Source organism: Calidris pugnax, unplaced genomic scaffold (assembly GCF_001431845.1).
Source record: "Calidris pugnax isolate Ruff unplaced genomic scaffold, ASM143184v1 scaffold70, whole genome shotgun sequence".
NCBI classification, from domain to species: domain Eukaryota; kingdom Metazoa; phylum Chordata; class Aves; order Charadriiformes; family Scolopacidae; genus Calidris; species Calidris pugnax.
Window position 1 is genome coordinate 1993293 of NW_015090862.1, and position 6392 is coordinate 1999684.

At 40.8% G+C, this 6392-nt stretch overlaps 1 protein-coding gene across 1 annotated transcript in view; it reads right to left on the minus strand.

The window, feature by feature from the left end:
• The window catches only part of USP3 (ubiquitin specific peptidase 3), an 89075-nt gene that overhangs the window by 60470 nt on the left and 22213 nt on the right, over nt 1-6392 (minus strand). The gene's annotated exons all lie outside the window — the stretch shown is intronic.

A 6392-nucleotide genomic window follows, 5' to 3' on the forward strand; every position in this document is an offset into this window, starting at 1 on the left:
TCTTCAAAGCCCAGGATCCTCACCAGGCTGGCTGCCCTACTAGGGATGGGCTGCATTTGGTTTAAGCTGACAGGTTCTATCCTCGGTGTTCCCCATCCACATCTTGGCCTTCAGCAAATCTCAAATCTTCCTATTCTCTTTGCCAAACCCTAAGAAGGCAAACATTGCAACACCGCAGGGGTGTAGCATGATATTAAAACACAGATTTCAATAGTAATGACTCAGGCTTAATGGCCTGTCTGCAGAGCTCATTTTCCTCCTTTCAGCTCCCTCTACCCCTGCAGTTCACAGTTCCTAGAAGGCTGAATGGGTTTAGGAACCAACAGTGTATTCACAAGAGAATACTTTGATTACAAAGGGCTAAAGAGGCTATTAGAATTATTTCCTATTTTCAAATTAAAAACAATCCCAAATATTGTTTTCTGAAGATGGACAGACAGCAGTTTTCCACAATCTTTGGGAAACTTTCCACAGCCCCGCTGCAGAATGCTGCTGTCCTAACGACACACTTAGGACCAGCATCAGTCAGTCCCCTGAATGGGCCCTGGGAAGCCACTCGCATACAAGGTGATCTTTACATCCTAAAAGTTGTATAGAATAACGCATGCCCCTGCAGAGCACACAGCAGCTGTGGCCAGTCCCCACATCTACACTTCATTATAAAGTAGCATATCTAACTCATCCATGTGACTGATAACCTCTATTAATTCATATTATCTATTAGCACCAAAAAAGTTAATATTTAGCTTGGCATATACTCAGTTTCTTATTCATTGCATATATTCCCTACGTGCAACTAAGTAGGTACTTGACAGGTCTTTTTCTCAGAAACCACATGTAATGCCTTGAAATTAACCGGCAATATATTTGGACTTTTGACTCACATGCATGCCAAGATTAGAACTATTTCTAACTGGTCAGAGTTACAGCCACTGTAAATAGACCATTCAGTCTGCTGCTTTTATGGGTGCTGCTTAACCTATTCTAAGCATCACAGTTTAGTCTACTGTTTAAACACAAGTTGACTTTTCCCAACAGCTGGGATCTGAGGCCAAGCTGCTTTGCAGTGATATTTTACTGTAATAGGTTAAATTCAACTGAGCAATTCAAGAGAAGTGAATCCTTCTGAAAACATTTTCTGAACAAACCAATGTATACACTTGGAGGGAGTTTTAGTTCTGTGCCTGATGTGATCTTACATGCTCCTGTAGATGTGTTTGAGAGCTGACTTCAGGGAAGACAGGCTTTAAATCTCAATACTATTTTGAAAGAAAAAAAGGATGGGCAAATTGATTTGAATTCATCAAGTGGCCACACACAGTAGTGCCTGGCCTTTCTCATACAGGAAATCCTGCAGTGTTGTTCTGCTCCATCTGCCAGTTCCCAGCCCATTTAGTACCTAATTCAGAACATGCAAGAACCCTTGAATTTGACTACACTGGGCTATTCTACCATAACAGAAATTTCTTCCGTAAGGGCATCATATTTTAGGAGGGCAGACAGAAAATCACTAACATATAGGGAATTTCAGAGAGGTAAAATATAATTTAGAGGGCAGAGCATTAGATTTATGCATTTCTGCTCTAACTCTGTGGCTTGTAATGACCAGTGATCAGTATCTTGGTTTTATGCATCAACCCCAATACGAATGTTTTTTTTAAAAGTAGTTCTTACCTTCCAAACTTGCTGATGTAAAGCAAATGAGTCAAGAACAGCATGAAAACACATCAGAAAAAAATCTACCATTATGTATTGTGCCCCAGGATGCACACTCAGTGCCTTTGCCAAGGAAGAGGTTATCTACTGTCCCCACAGTTTATCTGATAATGCAAGGTTCACTTCAAAGCCTAATCTTTGCCAATAAGGAGTTAATATGCACTTATCTTTAATAGCTAGCTACTTGATGTATCCCTTCAAAAAATCAAATGGATATGTTCATCTCCTCCTAGTTGTTTTATTACATATTTATTATATGTTCTTATTATGAGACACCCAAAATATTATTAACAAGTTGGGTTTTTTAGGGCTTCCTCTCATATAAAATTTTTCTGGGATCTCTCTGTCCTCATCTAGTCAGGTGCGAGTCCTTATTCTGCAGCTAAGAAGACTAAATATTAATTTCCAGGGATGAAACTACAGCTTTCCAAATGCCTTTTGAAGAGTAATCTGATGCCAGCAAGACCGAAATTTTGAACAGAGCAAAATATCTGCTGTTTCTGCAGGCCAATCACTTGTCACTGGAAAACAAATGCAAGACTCAAAATGAATTTATGGGATTTCCACTAAAATTCCTTTTTGTCCCCGCTGAAGGGCTTCTGGGTCACACTGACCTGCATACAGATACAGATGTGCCTGTGCAATGTTGAGCCATAGGATTCAAGCCACAGAAGTGGAACAGTATCCTGCAACTGGTGCAGGACAGTCCTGTGGTTTTCACCTTGCCTGTGCGTTGCACAGCGTTGCAGGTTTCCAGCACCAAGGTTTGGCTGTGAAAGGCAAGCAAGCAACACCTAGTAGGATTAACTATTCTCAGCTTCATCTGCTTGTCAGATAACTAACTGAAAGTATGTGATCTTTCAGTAGGGTAGATATGATATAAGCAAAGATACTGAACAATTTCCTGCATTGCATAGTAATTTATAAATGCAGTTTTCATAAAGTCCTGAAGGAAGATCATGTCAAGGAAACAATGAACATACATGAGACAAAAGTACCACTCATAAAATCCCATAACCTGGAAATGACCAGTTGAACAACAGAGTGACTTTTCCAGGGGAACCAGTGTCAAAATGAATACAACAATTACTGAAGCTCTGAATAATCTGTTTTATCTACACAACTAGAGCCTCCAAGAGGATGGACTTACATTCCAGCATAGCTCAAACATGAAAACAGGATGCAGTTTAAAGGCTTCTGTCTGGGGTCACTGATGCAAACTGCTCAACACCCAAGACCCCCCAAGCACTGTTAGGGTTTCTGAGACAATCAGACTACATCTGCTGTCAGTGCTGTGCCCTTGGTCTCCACAATTCCTCAGGCAGCCCTGGGGTTAGCCATTTTGCTTACACACAGCTGGTTACCAGTAAACCTGCACAGCTTTGTATCATTTGGGCCTTGCACCCACCCATTGTCACCCAGCAGTCAGCCCAACACCCACCAGTCTCACAAAGCTGGGGGGCAGATGGGCAAGACCCCACTAGATGGCACTACGATCCAGACTGGTTTTGCTTATTGCAGACTTTTAAGTTAATTTCTTATTTTGGATCCAACTGACCTTCTCGTTTGCTTTCTGTGTGCAGTATGCATGGTGCTCCGTAAAGAGTCTGTTATGGCCATTTATCCATATGTTTGCTAAGATGTTTTTAAGAGAAAAGTACCCATGCAGTGTCAGCATCTCCCCTGACCTTTGACACTGCTCACCTCAAAGCCATCTTTTCCATTTTATTTCAGGTTCATCTTTGAAGCTAAACACACCAGGAAGAGGGAGTGAGGGTCGTCAGTCAAATCATCACAAAATTTGCAAGTGAAAACTCCAAATGTACTCTCTTACAAGTACATTTCTTCCATTTAATGGGCACAGAGTATCAAATATTTAATAGTGTCACTTGTGCATACTGACAGATCAGCATCCAAGCTAACCAGCCTGCGATAAGATAAAAAACATTCCCATTAACTTTGCAGAGAGCCCTAATAGGTACTAACAGTTAACTCTCATATACCTGCTTGTCAACTCATGTGTTGACACTCCTTGAAAAACATCTGAAAGCCCACATTGCCAATCTGATTTCCTGCTAGAACAGATGACTCTTCATTTGATTCCTGCATAACTGGGATGATATGACCCTTTCCCATGCTCTAGCATGGGAAGTAATTTAGGAATTAATTTGCAAAAAAAAAAAAAAAATCCACAAGATATAACAAGGTATATACAGTAATGGCGGTACAACATTTATTCTATGGGAAAACCAAAATAGGGCAAAGCAAAGCAAAGGGTCTTTGCCTTTGTAATCAGATTAGCAGAACTCAAAGGTAAGTGAGAGCAGAATTTCCATGTTCCACAGAACATGTGTTGGACAACTAAATCTGCATAGTCATTTTCAAAACAAAGATATTTACACAGGAGGATGTTTACCCATGTCCATCTACTTGCAACATTCCATCTGTGTGCCCACTCCAACTGCTACCATATCAAAACAACAAACATAAGCAAGGAGCTGCTCCTTTTAGCATACTTAAACCTGAACACTGCAGAAAGCAGCAGTAACAATCCTGGCTGGTGGTCATGGCAGTCTCAATGTACTATATTCAATAGAGCCATGTACGTATCTCCTGAAGGGCAGCACATGTTCTTAGCTCTACTTATTGCATACTGCATTGTAAACATGTACTTTAATATGGCAAACACTCATATTCATGGCAGACATTTTTCAGCATAATGTGTCGCCTTAAACTTGTCCTATGCACTTTCCAGGATGACTATGATATTAATCTATATGTTACTAATGCCTTGACAAACACCACTTAAGTAAGGAGATAGTGAAAGTTAAAGATTAATAAACCCACACCACAAAATTACAACCTGACCTTTCCCACTGAAGATCCAAATCTACTGCTCCTCATGAGCCCCACCAATGTATGAAAACTGTTTTGTCTCTGCCTTGGACTGATGCTAAGATGAAAACCAGCTGCCAGCAACCTAAAATTTCTTAAAGATAGAATAAAATGGCAAGCTCTGTGTGGTTTGTGCAGAATACAGGCAAGTAACTGTCAGGGAGCTTTTTTTTTTCTTTTTCTGTGGCTTGTATTTTGCAAGCAAACAGCTTTTCTATCCAGCTAGCACTGAAAGCACAAGCACCACCTGGAATTCCTCCCAAGGATGCCATGACAAACTATAGTAGAAACTGGGGAAGAGGAGATGTAGATCGTGAAAATGCAAAAAAAAAGCTGAGGGAGATTCTAAGAGTCAGAGCATGGTGAAATTTTCAAGAACAGAAAAGAGGAAGAAAAGAGATATGAAAACGGAGTTTGGCAGATAGCTCAGTCCACACCCTCCAACACAACAGGGTCTTCTTGTAAAGGAGGTAATTTTCAACTGTAATTGATACCAGCCTTAGCAGCTTGTCAGACAGGTTGCCAGTTATGTGAAGGCTGATGACAAAACCATTTCTTCTACAGAAACCAAATTATATTTACAAACTTCCAGTAGATTAGGGAAGGTCCTGCATGCAGTGACAAATGTGTACCAATAGCCCACATGCTTCAATACACTGAGCATGCCCCTCTGTACAAACATGGTAGACAGCGTCCCTCTTTTTTGGACAATGGCACTTCAAAAGCCATGTTGAAAACATTTTCACTACAGCTCATACCCTCTCTCTCTAGTTTACATCTGGCTGAACCAAAACAGGAAGAATTACGATATAAGTGTACAAAATATTAAGCACCAGTATGAGACAGAAACTGTACTTAATGACAGCTGCCTTCTAAAAGTCTACAAGACATTAATTAGTTGCTGTTCTCTGCAGCCTGCCTCTGCCTGGCTGGGGACAGGGCTACAGATGAATGGCAGCAATAGGCCAGACTCATGCCCTACAGCAGGTAGACAGAAGTGAGCCATGCTCACTCAACTCTTCTTTCCCTTTATCAGCCTCATAAATGATGCTAGGAGAAAATAATCAAGTCTAATTAAACACCAAGCAATTAAATAGCAGTTAATACATAAAGATGCTGAAAATAAAGTTTGACCAATCAAAGCTAACATTTGCTACAAAGCTGTTACTGAGATGTAGTAAGAAGTTAATAACAATTATAAATAATAATGTACTCAACTAAAACCAATAGCCTCTCCAATCCCACCTCCCACTCCTCAGCTATCCATGGAGCACTCAGTTGAAGAGGTTATTCCTCAGTCAACTTCAGAACAGGACATCAACTTATACCCTGTGCTCCTCTTTACCCCTCTCCACATATGTCCTCAAAGTAACATTAGACTCTGGGGCTGTTTCTTCAGGAATTTTCATTCTCCCCTGCTTTATGTGTTCTCCCAATTCCAAGAGTTTTCAGCTTAAAATAAGTCCTTTCCTGACAAGTCAGATGGTTTTTGTGCGAAGTGTCCGTGGTCCCTCTGAGTTATTAACAGCCCCACACACAGCTTCTCTTCTCTTCCCCTCCTTCCAGTCCTCACAGTGGCCCATTATGCTAAATGACACTGATCCAAAAATGGGAGTTGAGGGATATACTCTGAAATAGGCTAGAAAACCTCTACTGTGGCAGGGCCCATGAGAGGACAGCTTTTTTAAGCATTTGTGTCTGTGCTGAATAATTTCGGAAGTTACACATTTAAATTTCCTCTCTACGTGCTGGAGTCTGCCCTGTGAGGAGCTCACTAAAAC